The 10,826-nt window shown below is 41.2% G+C and overlaps 1 pseudogene; it reads right to left on the reverse strand.

Annotated features, from left to right (window-relative positions):
* Nucleotides 1–1,357: 1,357 nt before the first annotated feature.
* On the reverse strand, nt 1,358–4,441 carry LOC141084607 (uncharacterized; annotated as a pseudogene).
* Nucleotides 4,442–10,826: the final 6,385 nt, after the last annotated feature.

Consider the following 10,826-nt stretch of genomic DNA (forward strand, 5'->3'; position numbering starts at 1 on the left):
ATTTTGTTTGCAATTGTAATTCTCCTTGCGGATCTATGTAATGACAGCAGGCAGGTCCAATTATTTGACACATGCCCCCTTGAGCAGCCGTAAGATAATCTAATACTAATGTATGTTGATTAGTAACTGTCACTAATTGTTGTTGGACTGGTATTGTTATATTGAGTATATCCAATATCTGGAAAATTTGCTCATCTAAATAATCTGTAGATTCTACCAATTTATCCCACATCTGTATAATCATTGGATATACAAATAGAGTACTGAGAATCTTATTTGCAGTACCAATTTGCACCATATGAGGTTGTCCTGACTCCCGAGGTCTATTATCTGCTGCTCTTTTGAATATAATGTGTTTTGGTAATACCTTAGCACCTAACTGAGAATAGGGTACAATAAGGGTAGCTGGGGTTAACTGAGCTGGATTCCCACAGAAAACCATTTATATGCATTTTCCCTACATACCCAATACATGTTATGTGGAAGATCCCACAATGATGAATGTTGCAATAATAATCGATGAACTAAATCAATAAAAACACTGACATTAGATAATACACACCAACTAGGACTTTTTCCAATAGGACTACAATAACCCACATCTGGATTATCACAAGTTTCCTGTCCTGGCGTATATTCAGACGACTCATTACACATCAAATTCCCTCGTATATTACTACAAGATTCAGTAGTTCCATTCACAAACATCTTGGCAAATGTCCATGAACTATTGTGAACAGATCTTTCCAGCAATATAGGTTTAAAAGCATCCGCCGTATTTAAGGTTGATTTGAAACTTATTTGTATGTTGTCCATGGGTACAGTTCCCAATTTAGTTAATCCTGCTTTATTTCTTGGTACCCATGATCCTCCTTTGAACGCCAAGTATTGTAAGTTTTTGTTGGTTCCGCTCATATTTCCTTGCCACCAAGGAAGGTTTACCCATCCTACAATAGGCATGGGTACGATTATGTTCCATAACCGAGAATTCCAAGTTTCATGTTAAAATATCCTCCATTGCCACAGGGATAGCTAGAAAAGGAATACTGGTGGCTGTTACCAGACAGTGGGTACATATCCAGCAATCCGTATGTTGACTGCTGTTCAATGCCTCAAAAATCACTTGATGATGTTTTAAGAATCGATTGGCCATAGGCTCCTCCTTGTAGAAATTCTTCCATGCATCCGCAAAAGGGAATACCAGGACCCATAGCCACCACATCTAATACTTAATTTTCTAGATTGGCCAATAACTCTGCACCAAGGATTCCATAAACTGGTTTTTACTCCTGTAATCAAGAGACACAAGCATTATTCCCGCAAATAGCATTTTTCTTGGGGAACATACTCCCATTTCTCAACCCCCCGGTCTCATTACTAATAGGGTATGATCTTTCCCTACTGCAATGACCTCAGCATCAGAAGGCGGTCCTTGAACATTTTGGATCCAGATTTTGGCACCACAATTCATGATATTTGAGGACCCAAAACCCTTGTCCCCTCTAAGGGCTAATTCAGTAGGAGCGCTTCCCTCCCCAGCCTGGGCTAAAGATACAGGTATCAGCAGCATCTGTGTCATTCTCTGATTCTTTTCAATGATCAAAGGCTCTTCTCCCACATTGATCATTATTACCTTAATTTCACCTTGATAATCTGCATCAATTACTCCACCCATCATCATTGCTCCTTTTAAGGCAAAACTAGATCTTGTAGCTATTTGCCCATAGTGTCCTTTTGGAATCTGACATCCCAAACCTGTGGGAATGACTCCCACCTTACCTGGTGTTATTAACACAACCTTAGTAGAATGAAGATCCAATCCAGCAGACAAAGGGGTAGATCTCTCTGGTTCTACTGCTCCCTCATCAAATGTCCAATACATGATGGTATCTATCATGTGTGATTCATGTATACTGAGATTTGGTGTCGGCGTTCTCATCAGTGGTGTCATTGAGTCAGTGATTGGTCTGTTGTTAATAATCAGTAATGCTTCACTTAGATTATCTCTCCATTGACCATATTGTGAATCAAATCCCTGATTTAATTTTTTCAGCATGGATTTTAATAATCCGTTCATTCTTTCCACCAAACCAGCGGCTTGGGGATAGTATGGCATATGAAATACCCATCTAATGTTATTCTGTGTAGCATATTCTCGAACCTGTTGTCCTGTAAAGTGTGACCCATTGTCAGTTTGTATTCGTAGTGGGGTCCTATAGAATTGAGTGATTATCTCCAAAGTTCTAAGTGTGCTCCGTTGAGTGGCTGCTTTGCAAGGGAACCCCACCATCAGTCCTGAGAAGGTGTCTACAGCTATGCAAACATATTTACACCCCCTACTTTCTGACAAGGGACCAATGAAATCCATTTGCCAAATTTGAGCTGGTAGCTGTCCTCTTCCTATGTGCCCATGACTGTGTGCGGTACCTCTCGTTTTTGTGAATGTGGACACACTGGACATTGCAATATGACTTGTTTTATTATATCATAGGTCAAAGGAATACCTCTCTCCTGGACCCACCTGTAAGTGGCTTTTTCTCCAAGGTGTCCACTTTTCTGATGTGCCCAAATAGCTGTACCTTGTAACCATGATTCTTTGTCTTTTTCTCTTTCAGTGGATGTTTTGAGTATTGCAGCTGCTTTATCTGCTTCGGAATTAAACAGACCTTCAAGTGAGTCAATAGGTACATGTGCATCAACATGAAACACAGTTGTTTTGGTATTCTGAATTAGTTGTTCAAGGATTTGCCATACCTCTTTGCCCAACACCTCTTTACCATGGATCAGTCAATTATGTTTTTTCCACCCCATCATCCAGGTGGCTAATCCATTTGCCACTGACCAGGAATCCATGTACAAATGACATTCATTTCCTTGCTCAAAACTTACGGCAAGAAAGACAGCATACAACTCAGCATAGTGACTGCTCTTTCCTTCTCCCTCCATGGTAATATGTTTTTCTAACTTTGGATTGTATGCTTCACTTTTCCACTGTCTTTTTCCATTGACATACCTGGCAGATCCATCCGTGAACCAGGCCTGCCTCTGTTGATCTTCTGACAAGTCTGAATAGCTCTGTCCCCATTTGACTGGAGATTCCTCCATTTGAGCTGCTTGAAGAGGATTCACTCCTGGATCCTCTGATACTTCAGCAATTTTTTCATGTAAGGTAGCAACCCCACCTTCTCCTTTCTTTGCCCTTTCCGAAATATACCATTTCCATTTAATGATACTTTGTTCTTGGGCATGTCCTACCCTTTGGGTTTTAGGATTTGCAAATACCCATTGCATTATGGGTATCTGATGTCTTAATAGAACTACATGTCCTACTGTCATTTGTTCAGTATCCACTAACGTACAGTAGCACGCTAGTAGCTGTTGCTCGAATGGGGTATATTTCTCTCCCGCATTCGGCAATTTACGGTTCCAAAAGTCAAGGGGAACTCTCTTTGCCCCTTGTTTTTGCCACAATGACCAATTTGCATACAGGTGTTGCACGGAAACATGTAATTCAATGTCCCCATCCTTAATGGGCCACAAGTCTACAGCTTGTTGAATGGCCTCTTTGGCCATTTCAAAAGCATTTTGTTGTTCCTCACCCCATTCAAATTCATACCTTTTCTGAGTCACCTTGTACAATGGAGCCATCAATTGCCCCAAATGTGGGATATGCTGTCTCCAGAAGCTGAAAAGACCAATATATGATTGGGTTTCTTGTTTTGACTTGGGAATAGGGAAATTGATTATTTTCTGCCTTGCTTTGGGTAAAATTTCCCTATGACCCTTGTTGGATTCCCAGGAACTTGACAGACTGAGCCGGTCCTTGGACCTTAGCATCATTAATCTCCCACCCTTTGGATCTCATGTGAGATAGTAATTTGGTCAGCTGATCTTTTACTGACTCCTCATCTTTTCCCTGTATCATTATATCATCGATATAATGAGAAAACTGCATTTCTGCAGGAAATGGGAACTCATCCAAGTGTTCGGCCACCATCCGGTGACAGATAGTTGGACTATGAACCCAACTCTGAGGCAACCTAGTGAAAGTATACTGTCTCCCTAGCCAGGTGAATGCGAACTGATCTTGCGCCTTCTCCTCTATGGGAATAGCGAAAAAGGCATTGGCCAAATCTATTACAGCATATCAAGTACCATCATGACTTTGGATATTTTCAACAATAGTGATAGTATCAGGAACAGCAGCGATCAAAGGAGGAGTGTGCTTATTCAATTTCTGATAATCCACTGTCATTCTCCATGATCCATCACTCTTTTTTACTGGCCAAATTGGGTTATTCCATGCAGTGGTTGTAGGGCGCATTACTCCTACTCCCACCAATTCTTTGATGGTTTCTCCAATTTCTTTATGACCCCCTGGGATCCTGTACTGTTTCATAGCTACCAATTTAGTGGCTGGGGGAACATGAATTGATGGCATTTTGTATCAATTTTTTGGGCAGAAAGAACCTTCTTTTTGTATAGTTTCCACAATTCTCCAGTTTCTTTCCCATCAATAGACTCTTTGGATATCCCAGCCTTTATTAAAGCCTGAAACATCTCTTTCCTAGACAACCTTGGGCTTTTCAAAGGATTATTATTATTAGAAGCATTCTACCAATCAGGATTAACAGGTTTAGAGTTGCCTGGTTGACTGGGGGCATTAAAATTTGGTTTAACGGATCCCCAATCCCCCATATCTTGCAACTCTCTCATATGTGTAATAACAGTACTACAACTCTCTCCTGTGAGTGCTACCATTAAGGTCAGCACCACAGTCTTATAAGCTGGGGGAGCAGCTTTCACAATCCGGCTTCTCATGCTGGCGGTCAAAGGATGCTGAAGATAATCCTCTTCTATAGCTAAAACTCCAATAGCTGCCCTCATCGCCTCTTCTTTCAGGCGATCGACACCATCCCTTAATGTAAACCAAGGTTTTTCAATAAGGGGTATGTCTGCTTCGGTAACATATTTGTCCATTATTGCTGCTGCGATAATAGTCGCTAAACTATGGGGTCCTTTTTCCCCTTCTGAAAAGTGAATTTTGATATGTCTCACTATGGTGGGATCTTTGGACAAAGTGATAAACTTTGTTACATCTCCCGCATCCAATTGTACTCCATTTCCTCCCTGATCATGTATTCTAACCAACCAAGCTATATCACTTTCCCCATTGTGTTGTCCAAAGCGCTTTAAAATGTCATCTATCTCATTTTGGGCAAAATCTTCCACAGTCACTCGACTACGGATGTGAGGTTTTACGTCTTCTACCCAGATGGGCTGTCCATCCTCATCATATTGAGGATTTCCCCCATCATCCCGTGCTTGGACTTGTGTTATTTCATATTCTGTCCTTTCAGATCTTTTTTTAATGGGTTTCGCAGTAATCCTACTGGGTGCATTAATAGTAGGATCTGGGGAATATTCCCAGTCCTCATCAGAGGAGATGGTATCCCACACATCCCCATCCCAATGATTCGGATCGCAGGCTACGGAGGCAGATGCAATACTTTTATGCACCTTTTCTTTCTTAACTCTACCTCTGCATTTTTTATACTTATTTTGGGCTATCTTTACAGCAGCCCTTTCTGCAATGTTTTGATAATGTTCTAGCTTATCACGGAGCAATCTAGTGCTGCATTCCAGTACCACTTTTTGCCCCTCGACTTCCATCACTTTTTGTTCCATTTCCGACAACTTTCTTTGCATATGCGTATTTTGCTCATGCATAACTTGGTACGCACTGAGTAAAATCCACATACGCCGTCCGAAAGACACTACATCACCCGCTTTTGCGGGGACACCCCTGAGTACATCAACAACATCAGTGGGTGCTGACCCTTTGAGCTCATTCTACCAGGGTTCTGCCACAAAAACGCATTTCCTGTGCTATAGTATTGTATGGAGCCCTGGTCAAGCCAGGGATCCCCACACAACCATCCTCTTTCTTTTTCCCTTTCTTAAACATTTTTTTTTTCAGACTTTGTGCAAGAAAGCTGAAAATGTTGGCCTAGTGCCAACAAATTATTCTCTTACTCTAAAATAAGTTAGGACATGAGGATTATTTCTTATAAACAATTTTCTTAAAAACTTTTATACTTTTGGAATTATGAAGATCTGGATTGGTGCCCAACAAAGGAAAAAAAAACTTGCAAAATCAATCTATTCTATGGATTTGACTACATAACGTTTACCTTCGTCCAATATACCCCTCAAATGCACCCTTCCAAATATTCAAAATTCTGCCGACTACGCCAATTTTTGTTTTACCACGCCAAAGTGACAGGGCGGGTACGCCCTTACTTACGTAACGATATATATGTATATAGGTGGGCACCACGGAAAATATGACATGAATATGATAACTGGGTGCAACATTGTGCCAAGTAGATCAAATGAAAAAAAGGGAGAAAAGAGACACAGGATAACATGCACGCAACAGCAGAATGTCCATGTGAAAAAAGGCTTTTATTGACATACAATAGCCAGAGAGATCCAAGTGTACAATAAAAACAATTAAAAACCACAAGTGAAAAAATAGTGGGCAGATGGAGAACACATGCAGTATACAAAGGAAGAAACCTGACGAAGCTGCAGGTTAGCAGCGACACGTGTTGGGTTCTGTGGGCAGTGTGAGTATGCTTAGGTAATTTTCATGTGATCCAGCAATTGCCTTCCCTCATCTATGGACTTGCATGGTAATCATTTGGATTGTTTACATACCTACAAGTGACTATTAGACTGATCGGACTTTATTGTCCATATGTTTATACTAAACAATTTATGCATATTATATGGTGATAGAGGCCATTGTTGTGAATGCATTTTTTTTTGAAACACTTATTTATATAAACATTTCTTCCTTTGTATACTGCATGTGTTCTCCACCTGCCCACTTTTATTTCATTTGTGGTTTTTAATTGTTTTTATTGTACACTTGGATCTCTCTGGCTATTGTATGTCAATAAAAGCCTTTTTTCACATGGACATTCTGCTGTTGCGTGCATGTTATCCTGTGTCTCTTTTCTCCCTTTTTTTCACTTACTTACGTAATGCTCACTAATATACAAATTAGGCACACTGAATACAGTTTTATGGTAAAACAATATAATGTAACAATTTATTAAGATTACATCAGGATAATGCTGAATTATGGAATGGCAGATATAATATTACCCTGTTTTGTTAATTAATTTCACGTGAATCACACAATTAATATGAATTATAGTACATAGAGAAATAAGCATCAATACTATACATTACCAAGTATTGTAACATCACTTCTCCACTGGAGGGACCACAGTGTCAGCGAGAGGGAAATACTCTGGTCATATCATCACAGAAACCGTGCATCCACGATACCTTCTGGAATGTCCCTACCTCGCTGGCACAGGGTCCCCTTTTTTTATACACAGCTTCCACATCCTCCCCTATCACATCTGTGCAGTATGTTTAGGTCAAATCATCAGTATCTTGCCATTGCACAATAGGTTGTTTTCTAACAATAGCATAATGCTTCAAGGTTGTTTGTTACTGATTACAGCCCAATATTTGTTTGCCAGTGGCATGTCTTCTAACAATAGCACAATGCTTCAAGGTTGTTTGTTACTGTTCAAAGTTCCCCCGTATGTTGCTTGTCACAAAGTTATCTCTTCATGATCATAGCATAACACTCGAAGATGGTAGCATATGGGCAGCAAAACTTCCATAATCACCTATTCTGAAAACGTGATACCTATTGTAACCCAGGCACACACTCATACTAGTCTCATTTGTATCACAGCCTGATAATTGTGTGAATGGTCCCTGTTCCTCCTCTTCCTCCTGTGCCATCACCTTATCCATCATCGTCTGAAGTTTTGTCTTGTTAGGAGGCATAGAAGTGGGATATTAATGGTGATGATGGCATCATCAGTGCTGGCCACATTTGTTGAGTTCTCAAAGCAGCACAACATGGCACACATATCCTGAATGGAGGCCCATACGTTGGTCTTGAAGCAGTGTTCTGCAGAGCAACTCACTTGTGTGTGCTTAGCTTAAACTCCACTATCATGTGCTGCTTCTCTCACAATCTTTCCAGCATATGCAAGGTGGAGTTCCATCTTGTGGGTATGTCACATATTAGGCGGTGAGCGAAAAGACAGAAGTAAAGCTAACAGGCGAGAAGCATCAATGTGATGACGCCAATAGCGCACACAGACGGCTCGCACTTTCAGCAGCAGCTCTGACATATCTGTGTCATATTTAAGGAAGCTCTGCACCACCAAATTCAGCATATGCACCAGTCAAGTGATGTACATCAAACGGCTAAGCTGTTAATAGATGCAATAGAAAAAATTCCAGCTTAATCATGATTAAGGGTGCGTAGCCACCTGAAACGCGTCAATGCAGTATATTTTCTTATACAAATTTTCTGATATTTATTTAGAAGAAACCGCAAAAAATCAATTGACTAAATCATATCTAAACACTATTGAGAATTATTAAACAGTTACAGAAATTGCACTAGATAATTTGGTCCTCATTCAGTGACAATTCTTTCTGTTTTTCTCTTGTCCTTCTGCATTGGATCATCTCTTACAGTTGTCTAACAAAAATCTGCAAGCATTGATGAGTTTCATATTCCTTGATATCTTTTCTCCATAGTCATAACATTTTGGAGAAATCTCTCACCGCGCTCATCGCTCACTGGTGGAGCCATGTCTAGATGAAAATGTAAGAAATTAATCTTTAAAGACATGTTGCAGCGAAGATCCTTAAATATTTTGAAAAGATTTTTGACCAACTCTTCATAGCTATTTACTCTTAAGCTTTCAAAAAATTATTTACCACTAATGCCAATGCTATCCTTGCAGCCTTTTCCTTGCCCTGCAATAAGCAGAGAAACTCCTCATCTTGAAGAAACTTACAAATCTGAGGGCCAATAAAGATTCCTCTCCTTATCTTTGCTTCACTAAACTTCGGAAATTTATCAATGAGATGCTTGAATGCTTTTGCATTTTTCTTCAGTGGCTTAACAAAGCTCTTCATTAGGCCTAACTTAATAAGCAATAGTGGTCCAAAATCTTATGCGGGTCAACATTTTTACTTCCTGGTTGAAGTGAATATCGGACAAGCTAGTGTCTTTTATTGTAGTGATATCCTCTTGCACGACTATCCCACTCACGCAGAAAGCAGCAATACTTTGTGTATCCACTCTGGATACCAAGTAAACCACCATTAAGTTCCAACAGAGGGGCCACAAATGTTGTCATAGTTCAGGCACCTCAATAGATGTTTTATGTTGTCATAAGTTTCTTTCGTGCGGACTGCACAATGACCTGGAAATTGAAGAACTTCCATTCCTTTGGATTATGAGTTATCTTCAGAGCTTCTATAAAACTGTTGATGTCGTTGCATGCTACAAGATCGCCCTCCATAAAGAAGCAGTGGACTAAATCTTTATCATGGTTTCGGAAAAAAGAATCTGAACATCTCCTGCTAGGAGTGTTAGCAGGTTGCGGGATGCAGTGATGGACAGGAGGCATAGCAAGGATTAACAAGTTTATTAACCTGGGAATACTCCACACAGGGAGTAAAGGGTTAATCAGGGGAATAAAACAGTGCTATTGCAAAAGGATATGCAGAGTGCAAAAATAAAGAATCAGGTTACATCAGTTCCTATGAAGCACTCATGTTTTGTTCCTCAAACTGTTACTCCTGCTGGGAATTCAATAGCGCCAGCAACGTCCGGCATGGTGTTTTTTCCAGGAATGTCCTGTGGGCATCAATGCCCCATCTTCTGGAGGCAGCAGTCAGTCTCCGGTACCTTCCGCTGGGCCTAGTCTATATACTGATGTGGCCAGTGGAGTGTGGGCCACGGCCCTGTCTGAACCTGACATGGCCCCTGCACAACTCACCTCACAGTCTCTGTCAGCAGTGGCGATGGTGGTGATTGGGCATGGACCTACACTGTACCATCCCTGCCAAGGCTGCGGTCCCCTTCTCCTGCTTGCTTATGCATGCCTCTGCCCCAATTTCTGCAAAAGTCATGTGCAGATTATCTCTCAAGCGCTCATGCAAGGCTTGTTTTAGCAGTGCATCTCTAAATCCTGTCACTATCTGGTCTCTCAGAATTATGTCAGGGGGTCCTACGTCACCATCACCTCGTTTAGCGATCACAGAGTGGATCTTCTGCAGCACATTCATGTAATGAGTCACGGTCTCCCCCTCCCTTTGGACATGCCTTAACAAGTGCATGCCCAACTCTCCTATGACCATGCGGTCTCTGTGTGTTTCCTCCAATATGTGTAACACCTTGTCAAAAGTGTCTTGCTTATGGGGAGGCCATAACATGACAGAGCTCCTTGCTTCTCCATCCAAAGCCATCAGGGCAACTTCTGTCTCCATCATGGAGGTCATGAGGTGCATCCTCAACATACCCCTTACTCCCTCAGTCCAGTCCCCCAGCATGGTGTTATTCCCTGTAAACTTGTGGAGGTTGCTGTACATCACCCCCAGCGGTATACTAACACTTGGGGCACCACTGAATGCATGGTCTGCCACCTCTGTGACCGTAGACTGCGTCCTGCCGACTACGCCAAGTGTAAGCAGGTCACAGAATGCAGTGATGGACAGGAGGCAGAGCAAGGGTTAACAAGTTTATTAACAGGGGAATACTTCATGCAGGGAGGTAAAGGGTTAAACAGGGGAATAAAACAGTATTATTGCAAAAGAATATGCAGAGATCAAAAATAAAGAATCAGGTTACAGCAGTAAATGTGAAGCACTCGTGTCAGGATTTCCTCAAACTGTAACTTCTGCTGGGAATTCAAAAGCGCTGGCAA

This window comes from Dendrobates tinctorius, unplaced genomic scaffold, assembly GCF_039654945.1.
Source record: "Dendrobates tinctorius isolate UK_male_01 unplaced genomic scaffold, ASM3965494v1 ptg000025l, whole genome shotgun sequence".
Classification (NCBI taxonomy): Eukaryota; Metazoa; Chordata; class Amphibia; order Anura; family Dendrobatidae; genus Dendrobates; species Dendrobates tinctorius.